Source organism: Mesoplodon densirostris, chromosome 2, assembly GCF_025265405.1.
Source record: "Mesoplodon densirostris isolate mMesDen1 chromosome 2, mMesDen1 primary haplotype, whole genome shotgun sequence".
Lineage (NCBI taxonomy): Eukaryota > Metazoa > Chordata > Mammalia > Artiodactyla > Ziphiidae > Mesoplodon > Mesoplodon densirostris.
The window spans coordinates 104,337,524-104,359,917 of record NC_082662.1 but is presented as its reverse complement, the minus strand read 5'-3'; the positions used below and the strand labels follow the sequence as shown (position 1 = coordinate 104,359,917).

The 22,394-nt window shown below is 45.1% G+C and overlaps 1 pseudogene; it reads right to left on the bottom strand.

The window, feature by feature from the left end:
* Positions 1-89: 89 nt before the first annotated feature.
* Positions 90-18,407, bottom strand: LOC132503518 (small ribosomal subunit protein uS2-like; annotated as a pseudogene).
* Between the last annotated feature and the right edge of the window lie 3,987 nt (positions 18,408-22,394).

Here is a 22,394-nt window from a genome sequence, read left to right as displayed (position 1 = left end):
ATTTATTTATTTATATATTTATTTATTTACTAGCAACTGTTTATTTTCCATCAACCTATTTCCATTGTAAGAGTTTGTGAAAGGACAGCTTAAGACCACTCAGTGGTTGTTCCTACCCATTCAGTGGCCTGAGCAGTGGAAGCTGCAGACCAGTCCTCAGTGGTGGGCTAAGCACCCTGGTCTTAAGTAGGGAACTGCTGAATAGGCACAGATGGCACCTGTGCCTTCAGACCAGTCTGTGACCTGAGGTCGAGTAGCAGTGAACATGGGAGCTGGAGCAGTCCATTCACTCTGAAATCCCTTCTTGGTCACGGCCTTTTCAGCTGAGGCCTGCTCTTCCTTTTCAATCTCTTCAGGATCCCCGTAGAAGCAGAGATCAGGCATGATCTCCCACGGGTGTTCACGGGAGGTGGTGCCACGCATGTGCAGAACTTCCCAGGCCAGCACCCAGCACATCAGACCCACGGAGTGGGCTCTCTTACTGCTACACAGGATGGCAATGTCCACATAGCACAGGGGAGAGTCTGTGTTACAGGGAGCGATGGTAGGCAGGTTCACATAAGACTCCTCTGTGAGAGGCTGGTGTCAGCCCTGGGATCAGTAACCACCAGAACTCTTGGCTCCCCGAAGGCTGCCTGGATCTGGTCAGTGGAGGTTCCAGAAGTGGAGCACCCACTATAGGAGTGGCTCCGATGGCAGCAGCAAGCTTCAGCACAACTCGCTGGCCAGAGGATATGACACTGACATCAGCCAGGTTTTCAACGGCAGCAATGGTGCAGGCTGCCAACAGAACCTTCTCCCAAGTTCTCTCCAGATTTATGATATAGATGCCATGTAGATTCCTTTTGTAGATGTGCTGTTCCATTTGGAAGTCGAGGTTGCTGACGCCTAAGTGGGCTCCTGCTGCAAGGAATTTGAGGACATCCTCCTCCTTTATTTGCAGGACATCAAGGGCCCCAGATATTGTGAACGTTTCCCTTTAGGTTATGATGGGAACGCAGAACAGCACCATATGGACCCCTGTCTGGGTAGTTCAGAAAGGCCCTACCTTTCCCCTTAAACAAAAAAATTTCTTGGCATTGTTATTTGTGTGTGTGTTTTTTAACTAGGTGAAAATCTAAAGACAAATCATAAATTCCGGGATATAATAAAATTTCTTATTTTAACTACAAAAACTTTCAGTTCTGAACTTATAAGTATTTTTACATTTTAAGTGCAATAATCCAATTTCAAATATGTACTTCGTTTTAAATGCTTTTTTAAAACGCCAGGGCCAAGATAGAGGAAAAGGTCTGGATTTATCCTCCCATGTGAAATAACTATAAATTCAGACAAAATATATGAAACAACAGGATTCAAGAAATTGGATCAAGTAACAGAAGACAGTGATCCCTGAGATGCAGGACACCAACTAGGTAATCCCCACGATGGCCCTAACTTTCTGCCTAAAGAGTTTTTAGGCTGTGGTATAAGGAGGGGGAACCAAGCAGAGCCTAGTGGGCCCCCTGCACTGAACAGGTAGAGCTAATGGGGTTTAAGGAGGCAAAGTAACAGAGATGAGAAAGCTGCAGGTAAGGAGAACTCTAGAAAAACACAGAGGCTCCCCTCAAGTACTCAGTTGAGGGCTGTTCAGTGTATGTGTGTGAGGAAAGAACACCCTGAAAGGATAAAAGGGGGCAATACCTAGAGTCACACAGTAAATAGTATCTGTTATGACCAGCCAGGCTGGCAAACCTCACAATCCATGAAGCACTGGGTAGTGTAATCAGACTGGTCTTGCCTCAGTAGTGGGGCAAAAAAAACCTAGATTAAATGCTGCTCTGGTTGGCCCAAACGAAGCTTAAAAGCAAAACCAGAAAGCATCAAACTGTTTCCAAGTACTTTAAATTCCAAACAAAGGTCAAGAATATTTATGAAATACACAAATATGCAGCATCCAGCAAAGTACAGTAACAGGGATCCTATAAAAATTACCAAACATATAAAGAAGTAGAAGAATGTGGCTTAAAAGGAGGAGGAAAATCTATCAATTGAAACACCAGAATTGACACAGATGATAGAATTAGTAAAACAAACAAATAAAAACCCCTTTAAAATGGTAATTCAGAAAGCTAGGGGTGGTACAGCCACTGTGGAGAACAGTATGGAGGTTTCTTAAAAAAAAACCAAAAATAGAGTTACCATATGATCCAGCAATCCCACTCCTGTGCATATATCCAGAGGAAACCATATTTCAAAAAGATACATGTACCCCAGTATTCATTGCAGCACTATTTACAATAGCCAGGACATGGAAGCAACCTAAATGTCCATCGACAGAAGAATGGATAAAGAAGATGTGGTATACGTATACATGGAATATTACTCAGCCATAAAAAACAATGAAATAGGGCTTCCCTGGTGGTGCAGTGGTTGAGAGTCTGCCTGCCAATGCAGGGGACATGGGTTCGTGCCCCGGTCTGGGAAGATCCCACATGCTGCGGAGTGGCTGGGCCCGTGAGCCATGACCGCTGATCCTGCGTGTCCGGAGCCTGTGCTCCGCAATGGGAGAGGCCACAACAGTGAGAGGCCCGCGTACTTCAAAAAAAAAAAAAAAAAAAGAAATAATGCCATTTGCAGTGACATGGATGGACCTAGAGATTATCGTACTGAGTGAAGTAAGTCAGGCAAAGACAAATACCATATGACATTGCTTATATGTGGAATCTAAAAAAATGGTACAAATGAACCTATTTATAAAACAGAAATGGAGTCACAGATGTAGAAAAAAAACTTACTGTTACCAAGGGGGGAAGGGGGGGAGGGATAAAGTGGGAGATTAGGATTGACATATACACATTACTATATATAAAATAGATAACTAATAAGGACCTACTGTATAGCCCAGGGATGTCTTCTCAATACTCTGTAATGGCCTATATCGGAAAAAAGTCTAAAAAAGAGTGAATGTATGTATAACTGATTCACTCTGCTCTACAGCAGAAACTAACACAGTTTTATAAATCAACTAATACTCCAATAAAAATTAATTTTAAAAAAAGTTAGGGGGAAAATTAAACATGATAACCAGAGAAATGGAAGATGAAGTCCAAGTTGAGCTTCTAGAGGTGAAAACTATAATGTCTGAAATAAAAAATATACCAGGTAAGATTAACAAAAGCTTAGACATAGTAGGAACAAGGATCAGTGAACTTGAAAACATAGCAAAAGAAACTATCCAAGTTTGTTAACCTCTTCTTATGCAATGTGTAATCCATTGTTAATCCCATCCAGTGTACTTCTTCATTTTGTAGTTTTCATCCTAAAAGTTTGATTTGTGTCTCTTTTATATTGTCCATGTTTCTACTTAAATTTTTGAAGCTATGAAATGCAGTTATAACTATTTTAATGTCCTTGTCAGCTAAATTTAACATCTGTATCAATTCTTTGTCATTTTTAAATGGCTGATTGATTTCTTCCCCCTCATTATGGTCATATTTTTCGGCTTTTTTGGGTGTCTAATAATTTTTTATTGGATACTAGACATTGTGAATTTTTTTGTTGACTGTTAGATAGTTTTGTATTCCTATAAATATTCCTGAGCTTTGCTCTGGGATGCAGATAAATTACTTGGAAGTCATTTGATCCTTTTAGGTCCTCCTTTTAAGACCTGTTATGTGGGACCAGAGTCATGTTTACTCTAGGGCTAATTGCTTCCCAATACTGAGGAAGACATTTCTGAGTACTCTACCCAACACCCCATGGATTATGAGGTGGGAACAGGCACTGTTCCTAGTTAGTGTGAGCATCAGGTACTTGTCCCTCTAATCCTTTTGAGTGGTTCTTTCCTCAGTCTCAATTCTCTCCTCACATTAATACACTCATCAGTATTCTGTAGAAGTCATTAGACTCTCTGAGAATCTCTGAGGTTCTCTCTCTGTGCAGCTCTCTCCTCTCTGGTACTCTCTACTGGAAACTCTAGCTACCTTAGTTTCTCTGGACATTCAGAGAAATATCTCCTTATCTCATGCAGTCTTCTGGGCTTTTCCAGGTTTGCCTTTCCTAACCACAGTAGGTTTTCTCCCAAGAGAGTAAGCCTGGGCAATCATAGGTCTCACCTTGTTTGTTCCCCATCTATCAGGGATCACTGTCCTCTGTTGCCTAATGTGAAACGTCTCAAAACCACTGTTTTGTGAATTTTGTCCAGTTTAAAAGTTTTAGGCAGGAGGGTAAATCTGGTCACTGTTATTCCATCTTAGTTAAAAGTAGAACTCCTGGATGATTTACATGTAATTTAATTATTGACTTGGTTGGCTTTATATCTACTATGTTGCTCATGGTTTTGTTTGTTCGATTTGTTCTTTTCCATTATTTTTCTTTTCTTGCTCTCATTTGTATTAATTATTTATTTGTGATTTCATTTTATACATTATTAATTCATTCATTACTTTTTTAAAGACTTCTTTAGAGCAGTTTTAGGTTTACAGGAGAATAAAGAGGAAGGTACAGAGATGTCCCATGTACTCCATGTATGTACACCATACATGCACAGGTTTCCCTGTTATCAACATCCCCCACCAGAGTGGTCCATTTGTTACAGTTGATGAATCTACAATGACACATCATAATTACCCAAAGTCCATAGTTTACCTTAGGGTTCACTCTTGGTGTTGTAAATTTCATGGGTTTGGACAAGTGTATAATGACATGTATCTACTGTTATAATATCATAGAGTATTTTCACTGCCTTAACAATGCTTGGTGCACTGTGTATTCATCCTTCCCCCTTCCCAAACCTTGACATCCACTGATCATTTTTCTGTCTGTATTTTTGCCTTTTCCAGAATGTCATATAGTTGGAATCATACAGATATAACCTTTTCAGATTGGCCTATTTCACTTAGTAATATGCATTTAAGGTTCCTACAGGTCTTTTCATGCTTGATAGCTCATTTCTTATTAGTGTGGAATAATTTTCCATTGTTTGGGTGTACCACAGTTTATTTATCCATTCACCTACTGAAGAACATCTTGGTTGCTTCCAAGTTTTGGCAATTATGAATAACGCTGCTATAAACATCTGTGTTCAGGTTTTCGTGTGGACATAAGTTTTAAACTCCTTTGAGTAAATATCTAGGAGCACAATTACTGGATCATATGGTAAGAGTATGTTTAGTTTTGTAAGGAACCGCCAAACTGTCTTCCAAAGTGGCTGTACCATTTTCCATTCCCATGAGCAATGTAGGAGAGTTCCTGTTGCTCCACATCCTCACCAGCATTTGGTGTTGTCAGTGTTCTGGATTTTGGCCATTCTCATAGGTGCATGGTGGTATCTCGTTTCAATTTGCATTTCCCTGATGATATATGAGGTAGAGCATCTTCTCATACACTATTTGCCATCTGTATGGCAGTGCTGAAATGTCTTTTAAGGTCTTTGGCCAATTTTCTAACCCGGTTTTTGTTTTCTTATTGTTGACTTTTACTAGTTCTTTGTATATTTTGAGTAACAGTGCTTTATCAGATATGTCTCTTGCAAATATTTCCCTTCAGTCTGTGGCTTGTCTTTTCATTCTCTTGACATTATCTTTCACAGAGCAGAAGTTTTTTTTGTTTTTGTTTTTGTTTTTCAGAGCAGAAGTTTTAAATTTTAATGAAGTCCAGATTTTCAATGATTTCTTTCTTGAATTGTGCCTTTGTTGCTGTGTCTAAGTCATCACCATACCCAAGATCATCTAGGTTTTCACCTAGGTTATCTTCTAGGAGTTTATAGTTTTATGTTTTACATTTAGGTCTTTAATCCATTTGAGTTAATTTTTGTGAAGGGTGGTCTGATTCTAATTCATCTTTTTTGCATGTGGATGTCCAGTTGTTTCAGCACCATTTGTTGAAGAGACTGTTTTTTCTCCAATATATTGCCTTTGATCCTTTGTCAAAGATCAGTTGACTCTATTCATATGGGTCTACTTCAGGGCTCTCTATTCCGTTGATCTACATTTTTCCCAGTCATGCTGTTTTCTTGACATCAGCGTAGAATTCTGGACCCAAGATCTTTCTTGCTGTCCCTGGGGGTAGAGGATTTTTACTTCTACTCTTCTTCTAGCAGTGATGGTTCTTTGCCTATTTCCTGGGGGAGAGTTTCCTACCTTCTCCCAAGAAAGGTGGATTTTACTCCTCCTCTTCTCTCAGAAACCATGCATCTATAAGGTGCACTCTCTCTCCCTCAACAGCTTAAGGCTTTTGCTTCATAGGAGAAAAGGGTCCAGGGAGGCAACAGGGCTTTGTGCCTGTCCCACTCAGCCATCATTACCTTCTTCCCTCCTGTGTCAGAGGAGACTCTCGTCAATCTGCTCCCCTGCACCCAATCTTTCTTGTGAGCACCCAGTAGAGGTTCACGAAGAAGAGCTTACAAGTGAAGCAAGCTCTCCTGGTGCCTAGTGCCCCCACTATTCCAAACTGACATGCCGACGCACTCTTGGCCTCCAAGAATTGTTAAGCATTTTTTTTTTTTTTTTTTTTTTTGCGGTACGCAGGCCTCTCACTGTTGTGGCCTCTCCCGCCGCGGAGCACAGGCTCCAGACGCGCAGGCCCAGCGGCCATGGCTCACGGGCCCAGCCGCTCCGCCGCATGTGGGATCTTCCCAGACCGGGGCGCATACCCATGTCCCCTGCATTGGCAGGCGGACTCCCAACCACTGCGCCACCAGGGAAGCCCATGGGTGGCTTTCTGAAACATCACTGGCTAGGAGTTGACCCATGCAGGGTAGGGGAGGAGGATTGTGGAGGACGGTGATGATGCATCCACCACAACTCTGCTCTGCACTCAGGATCCAGGACGATGCCTCACACCCCCCTCCACCACTTGCCCCCCTGACCTTCACAGCTGTGCTCTCCACCACTCCCAGCCTGCTCCATGCCCCTCCCTGATGCAGACACACTAGCCTACTTGCTGTTTTTCAAACACACTCCTCCCTTTCCTGACATTATTGACTTCTTCAAGGTGTTGCCTGAACCTGTAATGCCCTGTCTGACTCTCACAAAACGCCCTGAGGTCTGCCTTCCAAAGCTGAAGATAGGGAGGAACAACTCTGTGTTTATATCTGTGTGTGTGTCCATCCAAGAGAGTGATGAGGGCAACAGTGTGCATTGTGTACGTGAAATGAAAGTAAGGCTCTGGGTGTGACTGGCAGGAGGAGGGCACCCCAGCAAAGGTGCGGGATGGCTCAGAGGGCACTCAGAGGGGAGGAGAGACAGGCAAAAATGGGCTTGCTCATTTTATCACAGCTCTAGAGCAGCCCTGGAGAGATACATCTCATCCATCAGTGCTAATGTTTTGGTAAGACGTAAGTGTCTAGCTACAAATGAGACAGAGTTAGCACAGCAGGGTAACGATGACAGCTTTTGCTGGGGATGCTCTTCCAAGCCAGCTGCATGAAAAGGGACCCAGTGAGGCTGCCCCTGCTGCAGACAGAGGTGCAGACAGGGTAGGCACACCTAGGTGAATGGCTTGAGGGGTCATGGAAGGTCTAATGCTAGAGTGGATGAAATCCCACGATTAGGGATTCAATACTTTACCATGTCCTCCATACCATGTCTTTTAAAATGCAAATCTAAGAAGGGTGATATGTTTGATTCCTTTGGTTTGGTTTTATGTGAACAGCATGGGCTTTGAATTCATTAGAACTGAGTTCAAATCCTGACCCTACCAATTACCAGCAATGAGCGCTGTGAAGCTTTTGTTTTCAGTATTTAACCCTTCTAAGCATTCATTCCCTCGTCTGTAAAATGAGGACAATGATACCCATCTTACAGGTATGTGAGGATGAAGTGAGATGGTGAACGTAAAATGCCTCACACAGCATATCCCACAAGAATCATCCATTCACCCATTCATTCACCAAATATTTATTGAGCACCTACTAAGTGCCAGGCACCCCTCTACATGCCGGGCATTCAACAGTGAACAGGGCAAATTCCCCACCATCATGGAGCTCATATTGTAGAACAAGGTGATAAAAAAGTAAATAAACAGGTAAATATAAAGTATGTCAGATAGTAAGTGCTCCAGGGAACAACAGAGCAAGGGGGTAGGGAGTATGGGGAAGGAGCATCATTCCAATTTTATATGGGGTGGTCAAATGCCTCTTCCTTGAAGTGATATTTGAGCAGGGCCTGAAGGATGTGAGGGTGTGAGTGCCAAAGATATGGGGAGATAGTTGGTGGAGGAGCAAAGAGTGAACAAAGGTCTGGAGCCTGTGGCAGGCTGGGCAAGTGTGAGGGATGAGGGAGGGCCAGGAGGCCAGGGTGGCCTGAGCAGAGTGTGGACGGGAGCCATGGGAGAGGAGGAGGGGCCGAGGGTGTTATATGTCCTGTAGGACTTGTGGGCCTGTGAGAACCACAGCTTTTACCCTGAGATGGAGCTGTGGGAGGGTCATGAGAGAGGGGTGGCTCACGTTCACCCGGGGTGCTGTGTGGAGTGTAGATTGCAGGAAGGGGAAAGGTGTAGACACTGGGAGACCATTCAGGAAGCCATGGTGATGTAAGGAAATGTTGTCTAGGACCTTGGTCCAACTGTGTGGCTGGTGAGAGGAGATCAGATCCTGCATAGAAAGTGGAGGACACAGGATGTGCTGGTGAATGGAACGTGTTATAAGAGGGACAGCAAGGGGGACTACAAGGTGTTTGACTTGAGCGACTGGAAGGACAGACGTGCCAGTTACTGAAATGAGGAAATTGAAGGTGGTGGGCTACGAGTTGGTTTTGGACATGTCTGTTGGACACCCAAGAGGAGCTGTCAGCAGACAGATGGATGCATGAGTCTGGCATGCAGAGAAGAGGTTAAGGCTGGAGAGAGCAGTGGACAGAGGGAGGTAGGTCAGTGTTTGGGGACCGTCCCTTCTTTTTCTCCATGTAGTATGTCTGTAGTGGGGCATAAAGAAGGCACTGGAAGGAGATCAGGGCTCTGACTGTTCACACCTAGGCTCCACCCCTTCCTAGTATGTGTTTTTTCAGATGATTGTCTGCTTTGAGCTCATTTGTTTGTCCGTGGAGGAGGAGTTGGACCAGATCATCTTAAGGTCTGACACATCATGGCTCTGTGCGTGTCTCATGGAGATTCAGACTCACTTAGAAAAAGAGGTAACACAGCAAACCATCCATAACCTGTGTGGTCCATCTATCAGTTATCTACCTGGGAAGTAGAGGAAAGATCCTGAGGGTTAGAACCCACAGAGGCGGGTGCTAAGGGCGGGGGTGAGAGCCCATGTGGAAGGATGTGGGTGCTACTCTTCAGAGTAGAAGGGGCAGAAGATGGGTTTTGCATTGCTGCCCAGAGCAAGAAAGAGTGGACTTCCCTCCCCTGCTCTCCAGGAGCCTGGCCATCCCAGCTGCGGAGTGGCCTGTTCATTTTGCAGCTCAAACCTGAAAGCTCCATTTTCCTAAGAGAATTGACTGCCTTTCCTAAAGGAGGCTGTTTCCCTGCCTGAAAGCACTGATCACACTGCAGTTGCACAATTCGGCACAGGCTTCCAGTTCTACAACTAACTGAAGGAAATAGTTCTTTGGCCTGAAACCCGCCAGTCTGTGATTGGTGGCCCCTCAGAGAGTGTCCTAACGAGGCAGAAACTTCACTTGCTATGAGAGAAATTAAACCATGTCGTTAGTATTTCAAGTTATCAAAAGGGGGGCACTTATGGAATAAATTATCATGCAATAAAAAACAAAAGCAGTCAAGTCAAATTAAGGAAGAATATAAGTTAAGCCATGAATACAGAGCATGCTGGGATTTAAGTAAAAATGGTTGAGAATTACACCCAAAAGGTGGCTCCTTGCCAGGGTCATGCTGGTCAGAGGTGATGCCCACGGTCAGAGGGTCAACAGAGTCCTAGGTCCACGCCACTCACAGCGGGGACTCGGATGCCACCTCCATTGGTCCAAGGAAGGCAGGGACAAGGATGATCGAGGGTGCTCAAACTCTGGTGTGTGGAAGAATCACCTTTCAAACTGAAGGAGAGCTATGTCCATCCCCGATATTCAGTATGTCTGGGATGTGACCTGGAATTCTGTATCTTAACAAACACCTCAAATGAGTCTGCTTCAAGTGATCCGGCGCCACCCTTGAAGAAACACTGGTATAGGAAGGGAAGGTCCCACCCAAGGAGGCTGGGGACTAGGGGAGAATTTCAGTGTTTTAGTAGTGAGTTTTGCTGGCAGTGGAGATGGAAGCCTGGCCCTGGACATACCAGCAAGGCAGCAGTAGGTTCAATTGCTAATTGAACCTGTTTAGGCTCATTCCTGGTGGCCAAGTATTGGGTCCATGTAGACAAGACCTACTCTTAGCCCCCAGATGACAGGCAGGGGAGTGGAGAAACTAGGAAGGCCGGTGGAGGATGTCTGTGACTCCACCTGGGATAAACAGGGAAGGGAGAAGAGGGCGATTGGCAAACTCTATGATATGCCAACAAAATTTATGAGGGGCGTGTATATCTATTTGTGTTTCAACCATGGCTGACTTTGATAAGAAAGGACTTTGTTCCCCAAAGATTCATAAACAGGAGTGTTACCACTGGTACTCCCTGGCTGAGTATAGGAGGGCTTGTTTTTAAACAAAGAGTTAAATTTTACAGAGAAGAAAGCCCGTCACAGAAGCTTCCTTGTTGATCTAAAATGGGAGGATGCATTCTCAAGGGGTGGGCTTGCATGACATTTCCCTTCCTCCTGGTGTGGAGGAGAGGGTAGGCTCTCCCATGAGGATGTATAAACTCGCCAGCCTGTGGTTATGGATGAGGCCCCATTAGCTGGAGTGACCACCCCATGTAGGCTCATCACCTCCACCTGTGCCAACACAGTACTCTAGAAAAAATGGGCGATGAGACAGGTAAGCAAGTAATAGAGAAAGAGGGTGCAGACACATCTCAAACCATGCAGTAAAATTAGTCAACTTTTCAACCTGCAGCTGGAATAGAATCATTCAGCTGAGATCATAATTTTGTTTCCTGAGGTAGCAATTTATAACCCTAGACAGGTATAAAATAACTATAGAGATAATGAAACACTGGATGCAGAATTCCTTCCAGTGGGTTATCTTGTATGGGATTTGTAACAAGTGTTGAAATCATTCTACTGCTTTATATGTGCTTTGTCTGCTTTTCTGTTTTTACGATGTTGGAAATGGGTAAGAGAATCTGACACACCACATTTGCAAGACTGATTTATTAATTTGCAGTTCTCATAATTGCTGAGAATAATTTTGCTCTTGTTAAGTCTGCCATGACAGGAGTTTCAATTACCTGGAAGAATCCAATATATTGAATTCGTGATTGTACTTTCAAATGTCTGAGGAAGTGTGATTAATTAAAAAATAAATGAAGTAAATGTTTAAGAAGGATTTAATCTGTTACACTTAAGTTAGTTGACATTAATCAAAGAGCCAGTAGAAACAATTTTTATACTTCTTTTTCATTGCTGGATTTGTACAGAAGAAACTGATTTGTAGGTTGAGCTTGAAGGTTTAAGATAAACTAGGCTTTAAGAATTAACACTTTGAGGGCCTCCCTGGTGGCGCAAGTGGTTGAGAGTCCGCCTGCCGATGCAGGGGATACGGGTTCGTGCCCCGGTCTGGGAGGATCCCATATGCCGCGGAGCGGCTGGGCCCGTGAGCCATGGCCGCTGAGCCTGCGCGTCCGGAGCCTGTGCTCCGCAACGGGAGAGGCCACAGCAGTGAGAGGCCCGCATACCGAAAAAAAAAAAAAAAGAATTAACACTTTGATATATTGCATATTAGATTTTGAAAAAAAAAACAGTGAACTGTAATTAGTGTTTTCAAGGTACAGAAGTCTCCTTTCTCCATATGAAGAAAAGAAAAGAAAAAAATTATAGCCACATTCTCATCAGCTCCCTGCAGGATTGCTCCAGGTCTTGCCCCAAATTGGTTGTTATTGCTCTTATTAATTTCTGCCAACCTTATGAGTCAAAAATGATATTTTATTATTGCTTTAATTTACATTTCTATGACTACAGAGAGGCTGAACATCTTTTCATCTTGAATTGGACATTTATGGTGGTGTCAGAATTTCTGCTGAAGCCTGAAGGCTAAAAACAGTACGTGATACTGTGTGTGGGAATGTAAACTGGTACAGTCACTGTGGAAAACAGTATGGAGGGTCTTCAAAAAATTAAAAATAGAAATACCATATGATCCAGCAATTTCACTTTTGGAAATGTATTCAAAGAAAATGAAAACACTAACTGGAAATGATATATGTGCCCCCAAGTTCATTGCAACATTATTTACAATATCCAAGCTATGGAAACAACCTAAGTGTCCATCAGTGGATGAATGGATATATAAAATATATATTATATAAATTAATATATATTTGTGTATATTAATATGTATTATATTATTTAGTCATAAAAAACAATGAAATATTGCCATTTGCGACACCATGGATGGACCTTGAAGGCATTATGCTAAGTGAAATAAGTCAGACAAAGACAAATACTATATGATCTCACTTATATGTGGAATCCCCACGCCCCACCCCCCCAAAAAAACCCCAAAGTTCATAAATACAGAGAACAGGTCGGTGGGCTGGGCAAAAAGAGTGAAGAAAGTCAAAAGGTACAAACTTCCAGTTATAAAGTAGATAAGTGATGGGGAGGTAATGTACAGCATGGCTACTATAGTTAATAATACTGTATTGCATATTTGACAGTTGCTAAGAGTAAATCTTAAAAGTTCTCATCACAAGATAAAGATTCTCTAACTACGTATGGCAAAGTCCTAGGACCCACCACTGTGCTCACTCACTAACTGGATGCTGCCCCAGAAGGACACAGCTCATTCCAAAGCCAAGGCCAATCCTGTGGGCACTGCAGTGGGAGGCTGCCCTCCTTTCAACTAAATGACAAATTCTTTCTTGAGGGGAGATCCAAACAGCACACCTCCATGGCTGCCACATCAACCAGTGGGGTTAAATTACATTTAAACTAGTGATGAAATACCCCCTCCTTCTATCCCTAGGGCAGACAATGCTGTATTCTACAGGGCTCCACAGAGGGCCTCCAGCAAGATTGAGCCCTAGTTGCCTACAGCAGTAACCAGCTTGATGGCGCACCCTTGGCTTGATCTACCCTCCTTCCTTTGACTCTTTCCCTAGTCCCTCGCATCTGTTCCCTGCGATCACTTCTCAAGGGATCTGCATACAAGCCCTGGTCTCAAACTCTGCTGTGGTGGGAACCCAGGCTGAGAGGCTGGCTTACTGCATCTCTTAGTTCAACAGTGCCCTCTTCTGTTGGTACAATGGAGTTCAGGTTCTTTGATGAATGGTGGTGTGTGTGCCATCATTGGTGGCATGCTTCTGATTCTGTGATACTCTCTGTTTCTAAGGACACTTAAATTCAAATGTTTCTTCCTCCCTTCCTTTCACTATCAAGCCTCTAAGGGATACCTCCTCCTTCCAAATTACCACCCCCCCCACCACCAAAGTGCTTAAGGCTCACATACTTTCTCTGCTATTGTCATGCTATTACTGTTCTCCTTTTCTATTTCATAAGGCATTATCATTATTACTGTACTATATAGTCAATATTACTTAGATTTACTCATATCTTTACTATTTTCTTTTCTCATTATTCTATTCTACATATCAGATATTTTTTCTGGAATAATTTTTCTTCTTTCTAAAGAATCTTCTGGATTTCTTTTTAGTGATGGTCTTTGGTGGTCAACTGCTTCAGTTTTTGTTTGCCTCAAAATTAATTTAGTGAGGGCTTCTCTGGTGGTGCAGTGGTTGAGAGTCCGTCTGCCGATGCAGGGGACATGGGTTCATGTCCCAGTCCGGGAAGATCCCACATGCCGCAGAGTGGCTAGGCCCATGAGCCATGGCCGCTGAGCCTGCGTGTCCAGAGCCTGTGTTCCACAATGGGAGAGGCCACAACAGTGAGAGGCCCGTGTACCGCAAAAAAAAAAAAAAAAAAAAAAAAAAAAAAATTAATTTAGTGAATCTTTGTATTTGAAAAATATTTTTTATTGTTGCATAATTCTAGTTATTTTTTCTCTCAGCAAATTAAAGATATAATTCCACTATATTCTGTTGTTCATTATTGTCTTTGAGCAGACAGTTATCTGTTTAATTGTCAATTTTAGAGCCAATTTCTCTTTTCTCTGCTTCAAAGATTTTTTTATTTGCTGTCCTGTAGTCTTTACGTGGATTTACTTATTTATTTATTGGCCACGCCACACAGCATGTGGGATCTTAGTTCCCCAACCGGGGGTCGAACCCGCATTCCCTGCAGTGGAGGCACTGAGTCTTAACCACTGGACCACCAGGGAAGTCCCTGGATTTATTTATTTAGTTATAAAATTTATTTTATTTAATAAACATTTAGCCCTTTACTAGGCGTTAGACATTTCTAAGCTCCTTGAATATCAACTCCTTTAAGTCTCAAAACAACCTTATGAGGTAGGTATTATTAAATGTCTTTTCATATGAGTAGACTGAGGCCCGGAGAGGTTAGGTAACTTCCCTAAGTTTACACAGCTAGTAAATGGTAGAGCCATGATTTCAACCAATGCAGTCTGAGGGATGAGGAAGAAGACAGTCTAAAGGATAATTTCAAGTTTTCTGGTATGGTTTGGGAATATGGTGGTGCCTAAAAGATCTAAAAGAAGGAAAAAGTGTTGTGATGATTAATTTTATATATCAACTCTACTGGGTCATAGGGTGCTCAGCTATTTGGTCAAACATTACTCCGAGAACCAAAATCTGTATTAGTTCTCCAGAGAAACAGAAGCAATAGAAGATATTTATATATATTTACTATTTATCTATCTATTTATCCCCCCACACACACACACTCATTTTTTTTTTTTTTAATTGTAAGGGATTAGCTCACGTGATTATGGATGCTGAGAAGGCCCGGATCTGCAGCTCCAGCTCAAGCTGGAGCCCCAGGAGAGCTAATGGTGTGGCTCCTGTGTGAAGGCCGGCAGTCTTAAAACCCAGGAAGGGCTGCTGTTTCAGTTTGAGTCCGAAGGCAGGAAAACACTGACGTCCCAGTTTGAAGGCAGTCAGGCAGGAGGAAGTGCGGCGATGGGCACATGCTTGTGGAATTCACTGGTCTTGCCGTGTTCACCAGCACCCTGAAGCAGATGGCTCGATTCAACAGTGGAATGGCCTCTTGAAGACTCAATTATAGTGCCAGCTAGGTGGCAATATGTTGCAGGACGGGGGCATGGTTCTCCAGAAAGCTACATAGGCTCCGAATCAGCACCCAATATATGATGCCTTTCTTTGCATTGCCCAGATTCACAAGTCCAGGCATTAAGGGGTGGGAATGGGAGTGTCACCCCTCATGATGACCCCTAGTGACCCACTAGCAAAATTTTTGCTTCCTGTTCCCATGACCTTATGCTCTGCTGGCATAGAGGTCTTCATTCCAGAGGGAGGAATGCTTGCCCCAGAAGACACAACAATGATTCCATTAAACTGAGAGTTAAGACTTCCGCTCAGTCACTTTGAGCTCCTCATGCCTCTGAATCAACAGGCAGAGAAGCGAGTTACTGTGCTGACTTATGTGACTGAGCCTGACTATCAAAGAGAAATTGGACTGTGACTCCACAAGGGCGGTAAAGAGGAATATGTCGGGACTATGGGAGATTCCTTAGGGTGTTTTAAAATATTACCATGCCCTGTGATTAGGATCAATGGAAAACGACAGCTACCCAATCCAGGCAGGACTGTGAATGGCTCAGACGCTTCAGGGATGAAGGTTTGGGTCACCCTACCGTGAAGCAAAAGGAAGATGGGATGAGTGAATGAGTAGTGGAAGAAGATATATATTATATATATTATAATTTGTATTATTATATATAATATCTCTATATAAGATACATAATACATATATTAAATATTTTTGTTTTCTTCCCTGTCTTATTCCTTTATCATGAAGCATAACATGTATTGACTTTATATGATAATATTTAAGTATTGTTAATTTTTTTTTTTTTTTTGCGGTACGCGGGCCTCTCACTGTTGTGGCCTCTCCCGTTGCGGAGCACAGGCTTTGGACGTGCAGGCTCAGCGGCCATGGCTCACGGGCCTAGCCGCTCGGCAGCATGTGGGATCTTCCCAGACCGGGGCACGAACCCGTGTCCCCTGCATTAGCAGGCGGACTCTCAACCACTGCACCACCAGGGAAGCCCAAGTATTGTTAATTTAACATCATAGTATTTAAGCTACAAGATATCAAGAAGAAGAGTAAATGTCACTCAAGGACTTTACTTCCTCTTCTGGAGGAGGAGCTAGTGCATTTTTCAATTGTACATAGGACAGTTGTCCCGTGTGAGGTGGAATTATGACCTTCTTATTGTCTTTATTTGGAAATTAAATATGGTTTAAGATGACGTGATAGGTGCCAGGTTGACAAGGGTGGCCTTGTGATGCTTACTTAATTTTACGTGTCAACTTGACGGGGCCATGGTGTGCCCAGATATTTGGCCAAACATTATCCTGGTGTTTCTGTGAAGGTGTTTTTGAAGGAGCTTAACATTTAAACTGATAGATGGAGTAAAGCGGATTGCCCTCCATACCGTGGGTGGGCCTCTTCCAATCAGTTGAAGGCCTGAATAGCACAAAAAAAGACTGACCCTCCCCTGAATAAGAGGGGGTTGAGGATGAGGTACAGAGATTCAGAGATGACCACGGTGAATCTGTGTGTCTATCTCTAGTCATAGTGATGAAGCCACCAGTCAAAAACACAAGCCTGAAACTCAGGAGCTTTTGCTGAAGATACAGATTTAGGAGTGGTCAGCACAGTTCTTAGAACAATGTCAGTGTACATAATTATCCACGCAAAGCAGGACACTTAGAAGATACAGTTCTTCATGAGAGTTGTTCTCAATGTGTGGGCCAGAGCCTTGCCTCACAAACATCTGAGATGCTAGTTAGAGAAACACATTCCTAGATTCCCTCCTGACTGAGTTAAAACCTCAGGTAGAGCCCAGGAATCCTTATTTTTAACAAGCAAACGGATGACTTTCCTGCACACCTAAGTCAGAGAACGTCTGCCCAGTGAGAAGGCAAACTGACTTCCAGGAGAGCTGAGTGACCCACAGGTAGACAGGTGGCTCCTAACTCACTAGATGGCGCCAAACCACATGAAATCTCCAGTTTTGCACTCAATCGCTCAGCCGGAATATAAAAAGGACTTGTAAAAGCCTCCTCTGGATTCTTTAAAATAAATTCTGTAAGAGGATTTCTGCCAACCCTTTCCCACAGTGAAGGAATGACAAAGACTAAAATACCTACACTGACACTGTCAGTCACCCCGAGGAAGGTCTGCCCCGAAGAGCCTAGGTTGGTAAGGAGCAGGTAGAATCTTCTACTGACTGACTTCCTTGGACCACACTTGTTCCATCACACAGGTCTAGGAGGTATTGGTAGGAGTCTCCTCAGACCCAGTGAGAGGCACAGCTGTGGAGAGCCAGGGGTCTGCCTGCTCCCACCCGGGTGTCCATGTGTCCCCAGCACAGGCCAAGCTTTAAGTTTCATGGTCAGACACAGGGCCTGGGTTGCCCCCCGCAGAACCAGGGGCATCCTGTATCCTTTTCTTCAGAAGCAATAGCTCCATCTTGTGTCAGAGGACGATTAATGGAGGGGGGCTGGGAAGGGAAGAGTAGACCCGGGGGACCACGGGGTATGCGAAGAGGGAAGACAAGAGTACCGCAAGCTGAGAAGAGGGAGCAAACAGGAGAGCTCAGTCAGGAACCCCTGGGAGAGAGAAGATACACCTGAACAGGGTGACCGAGGAGGGTTTCATGAGGGAGCAGGGTACGAGGGAAGGGGCAGGATTACGGAAAACCAACGAGAGATGACGTTTCCAGCAATGCTAGCAACAGCGGCGAGAGAGCCATTACCATCCCTGGGCCAAGGGTCCAGTGCAAGGGCAGTGACTGGAATCCAGCGGGAGAGCTGGAGCTGTAGGAGAGAACCGGGAATTGGAGTGCCAGGGCTGGGGAAATGCTCCTACCTTGCCTTCCTCGCGTCTCCTCTGCCTGCTTCCTCCCATCTCTCTTCCTTGGATCTCCGTGGGGGCCTCCCTTTGCCAAGCCCAGTGGGAAGCTAGAGGGCAGGGGAGCCTTTGATGCTGGTGTGAAGTTCAGCCAAGGCAGAGGGCAGAGAGGAGAAGGCAGAACAGGGATCGTGGAAGAACAAGAAGAGGTTATCAGCATAAGAGACCGGGACCAGGAAAGACGCCCTTTGGTGTTCAGCCCTTCGCAATTTCAACATGATGTTGGGAGCAGGTGCTGAATTTTGGGAGCCACAGGTGCGTGTGCTTGGCCCTAAAACTTACTCCACGGTAGACACTTGGGGCAGGTTTCTTAATGCCTAACGTGGAACAGCGGGAACGACCATGTGCATCTTCCATGTTTTGTGCAGATTCAAAGAGATAACGTGGGCCTATCACACGAGCCTGGCTGGGGGCAGCGTGAGGGAGATGGGGGGACCCAGGGCAAGGGTCTCTCCTCTTGCCATGTCCTCCCTATATGCCTAGGAATCCAGAGGGTTGGCCAGAGACTTCTATTCCCATGGCTGTGCCTAGTGGCTTAGAACTGAATCAGACTAGTCCTCAGCCTGGCCATTAGGTCCCAGGGCAAGTGCAAGGGCTCTCCTGCTGCATTCTCTGGACCGAGGACAGTGCAGGGACCGAGAGGCAGCAGGCCAGCTGCAGGCCTGGTCAGACTGGGCGGGGCCCATCCAGCGGCCCCCAACCCATCCTTTCAACACACAGGCCGGGGGCCTGAATTCTACTTTTCTGAGATGGGGAGCCTTGACGTCTCCACGATCATCTGCGTGGTTGTTTGTCAATCCTCCCCTCGCCCCAGTGCCCTCCCACTCCTCAGTCCTGTCCTTCTCATTCTCAGGGCCCCGGGGAACATCCACAAGTCCAGGCGGGCCGGACGGTGCTCCTGGAGCCCAGGGCTGAGCGTGGGGATCTGCTCCGGCAATAAGGTGACGTGGTTGTGACCTCAGGGTCAAAGAAGTGACCATTTACCATGACTGGAGTTTGGACTGGATTGGCTCCGAGGCTGGGTAGGGCTTTGAAGTGAGGACTGGGGTCCTCTGGTTCCCCGCACACCCAGATTGGGAGGAAGCTGTGTCCCCTGCAAGGTCCAGCACCAGCCTTGTTCCCGCCCACTTCCCATCACCTGCACAGTCCGCTCCCTCTGACACACACCGCACGTCCCTCCACGTCCACCGCCGGCCGGGAGAGGACCACACCGGGCAGCAAGGACTGCGGAGGCAGGGCTGGGCGAGCCTGGGTCTCCCCTGCACAGTAAGCCTGAAATGTGACCCCCATATTGTCTCCAAATGTGGTCATTCAGTTGGTGCTTTTTTGTTAAAAAGCATCAAAGAATAATGTATAAATTGCCCTTTTTATGACCCCATTTTGGCATTTATCCATTTCTTAAAAATAGAAGCTTCAAGAAACGGAAGTAGCCTGGTGGCCGGAGGGGGGCAGGTGAGGGGGCAGGTGAGGGGGGCGGGGGGAAGGCGGGGGTGGGAGGGGGAGGGGTGCTGCCCAGCCTTCCCTGCTTTCTCCCGGTGGGCGGCTGGCTCTTCCCCAACACAGGGCCTCAGCGGAGGTCCACCCAAGAGGCTGTGCCTCGCAGCCCAGCTTCTCCACTGCCAAAACACACACACACACACACACACACACACACACACACACACACACACACTATGCCCAGGGGATGCTGCAGAGAATTCTCCGGACACCAGTTCTGCAGACTGGGAGCAGAGTGGGCATCAGAGCCTCAAGAGTCTCAGAAACACACTCGGCTAGCAAAAATCACTAACTCCGGACCCTGACCTCCAGAGGGAGAAGACTTGGCAGGCAGAAGGGCCACTGAGGATTACAAATGTGTCAGGGGAGCACAGTGAGGTCAGGCTGCTTATTAACTTGCTAATAGGACAGGCACTGGGATTCCTGGAGGGGGGAGTGGCGATGATAGCAATACAATAGCCAGCCTTTACTTCTGGCCAGGAACCCGGGCTAAAAGGTTTTACAGACTTTACCAGCCACCCCAGGCCGTGGATATCACTTTTCCCACTCCAGAGATAAGGAAACGGAGGGCTGACAGAGGTTAGGTAACTTGCTGGCTCACGCAGGAATAAGGGATGGAGGATTACAGACTAGATGTCTCCCCAGCTTTTGACACCAGGGTTTCATGTCCCCATTCCTGGAAGGGAAGGAGAGAGGGAGGGAGGGAAAGGAGAGTCTAGCAGCAGACCCCAAAGTAGGCCAAAGTGACTAAGAGGTAGCATTACTGAGAGCCTAAGTCTGAGCTCCCTCCCCGATTTTAAAATCCAATCTCTCTTGAAATTTAAGCCACACACTATTTCTTCTTAGCTGCAAGTCTTCTCTCCCTCCCTTCCTCCCTCCCTTCCTTCCTGCCTTCCTTCCTTCCCTCCTTTTTTGTTCATCTGCCATGTGATGCCATGTACTTTGCTGTGCTCTAGGCCTTTTGGATAATGAAAATGTGCAAGTGCTTTGAGAATCCTGGAGGGAGAGTTCTATCTAGAGGAGGAGCCGGGAAGCCTTCCCCAGAGGAGGAGGAATTTTAGTTCAGTCTAGAAGGATTGTTTGGCTTTGGTTTGGGAATCCTTCTGATAGAGGAGTAGAGGTAGGGACTTGAGGCAGAGGGAAGAGCATGTTAGAAAGCCAAACCCAAGAAACCCTCTCCACTAGACTCTACCTGCAGTATCCATAAACTATAGGAAATTCCTCTCTTCTCCAGGTCCCCCAAATTGACAAAGGTTTCTGGCTTTCCAGGAAATGACCTTCTTTACTATCTGTGAGAATGGGACTCTAGAAAGCAGGAACCCAACTAATACTTCCAGTAGGGCTTTGTGGGCATCAGCTTGATGAGTAAAGTCAGCCCTTGCTCCTTAAAAGAGGCTGGTCATACCTAATTCAATGAGGATCATTCTCAAATGTGACACTCCAGCTAAGGTCTTGGTTGCACAATCCATTTGTCCAATTATATTCTGGTAAGAACTTGTGCAAGTAACTGCATCGCCACGGAAAGTAAGGAAAGTCAGAATTCAGAACTTCTGATTTGGGGTCCAGTGATAATCAGATATCATTTAAAAAAATTAATTAGTTCATTTATTTATTTTTTGGTTGCATTGGATCTTTGTTGCTGCGTGCGGGCTTCCTCTAGTTGCAGCGAAAGGGGGCTACTCTTTGTTGTGGTGTGTGGGCTTCTCATTGCGGTGGCTTCTCTTGTTGCAGAGCACGGGCTCTAGGCACAGGGGCTTCAGTAGTTGTGGCATGCAGACTCAGTAGTTGTGGCTCATGGGCTCTAGAGCACAGGATCAGTAGTTGTGGTGCACGGGCTTAGTTGATCGGTGGCATGTGGGATCTTCCTGGACCAGGGCTTGAACCGTGTCCCCTGCATTGGCAGGCGGATTCTTAACCACTGTGCCACCAGGGAAGTCCCCAGATACCATTTTTAAATGTTTTACTTCAGTTTACAAAAGTAGAGTTTACTAAATTGATTTGGATTATGGAAAGTTTAGGAAGAAAGTAAAATGACGTTCTTAAATACATGAAAATGATATCAACAGTATTCAAAATGAATAGTCACAAAAATGTTTTTCATTAGTTCATTCAGTCTTATGTCATTAATTCTTGTTCTGCTGGATCTTGGGTTAGTAGTCTGTTTTCATGAAGCTGAAGCTGTCTGTTTCTGAACTAAAAGCAGTCCTGGAAATCTTGCTGTTTTCTGAAAGTTGTCTAAGCAGAGCCAGCACAGAATCCTGGACCTGAGAGATTAGTCTTTGAAGCATCAGTAGTTCGTAGGATTTGGTACAGTCTATCTCCACAAGGTGGGCTCTAAGACTGTCCTTTGCTGAAGACACAAACACTGGCCTGTAGCTTATAGAAGAGACTTCAAGCAAGCAATTTGCTTGAAGACAGTGAGACAAAAGCTATCTGTAAATGATGATGGGAGACTGAATATACCAATGGACTAGGACCAGACTATATATAAAAGTAGAACTCTGACCCACAGCCTGCAGCAACCAGACCAAGAAGCCAACCCATCCAAGAAGCCAAATGATAATTCCTGTAGCAATCAGCCCCAAATGGCCAGCACTTGATAAAAAACTGACAGCTTCCTGAATTTTTGCCCCAGCTTCCAACTTAGAGACAACCAGCAAAGCCAAATATGCCCCCCGCAACCAATCACACAGGATGTGCCATTTCTAGTTTGCCACCTCCAGTTTCTCCAGGTCAACAGCCTCCAATCAGGGCACACTTGAAGCCTTCCCTTTTTTCCCACTATAGAGCTTTCCCACTCCTCTGCCCGCCTTTGAGTTTCTGCCAAGATGCAAGCAATGGTGGCTG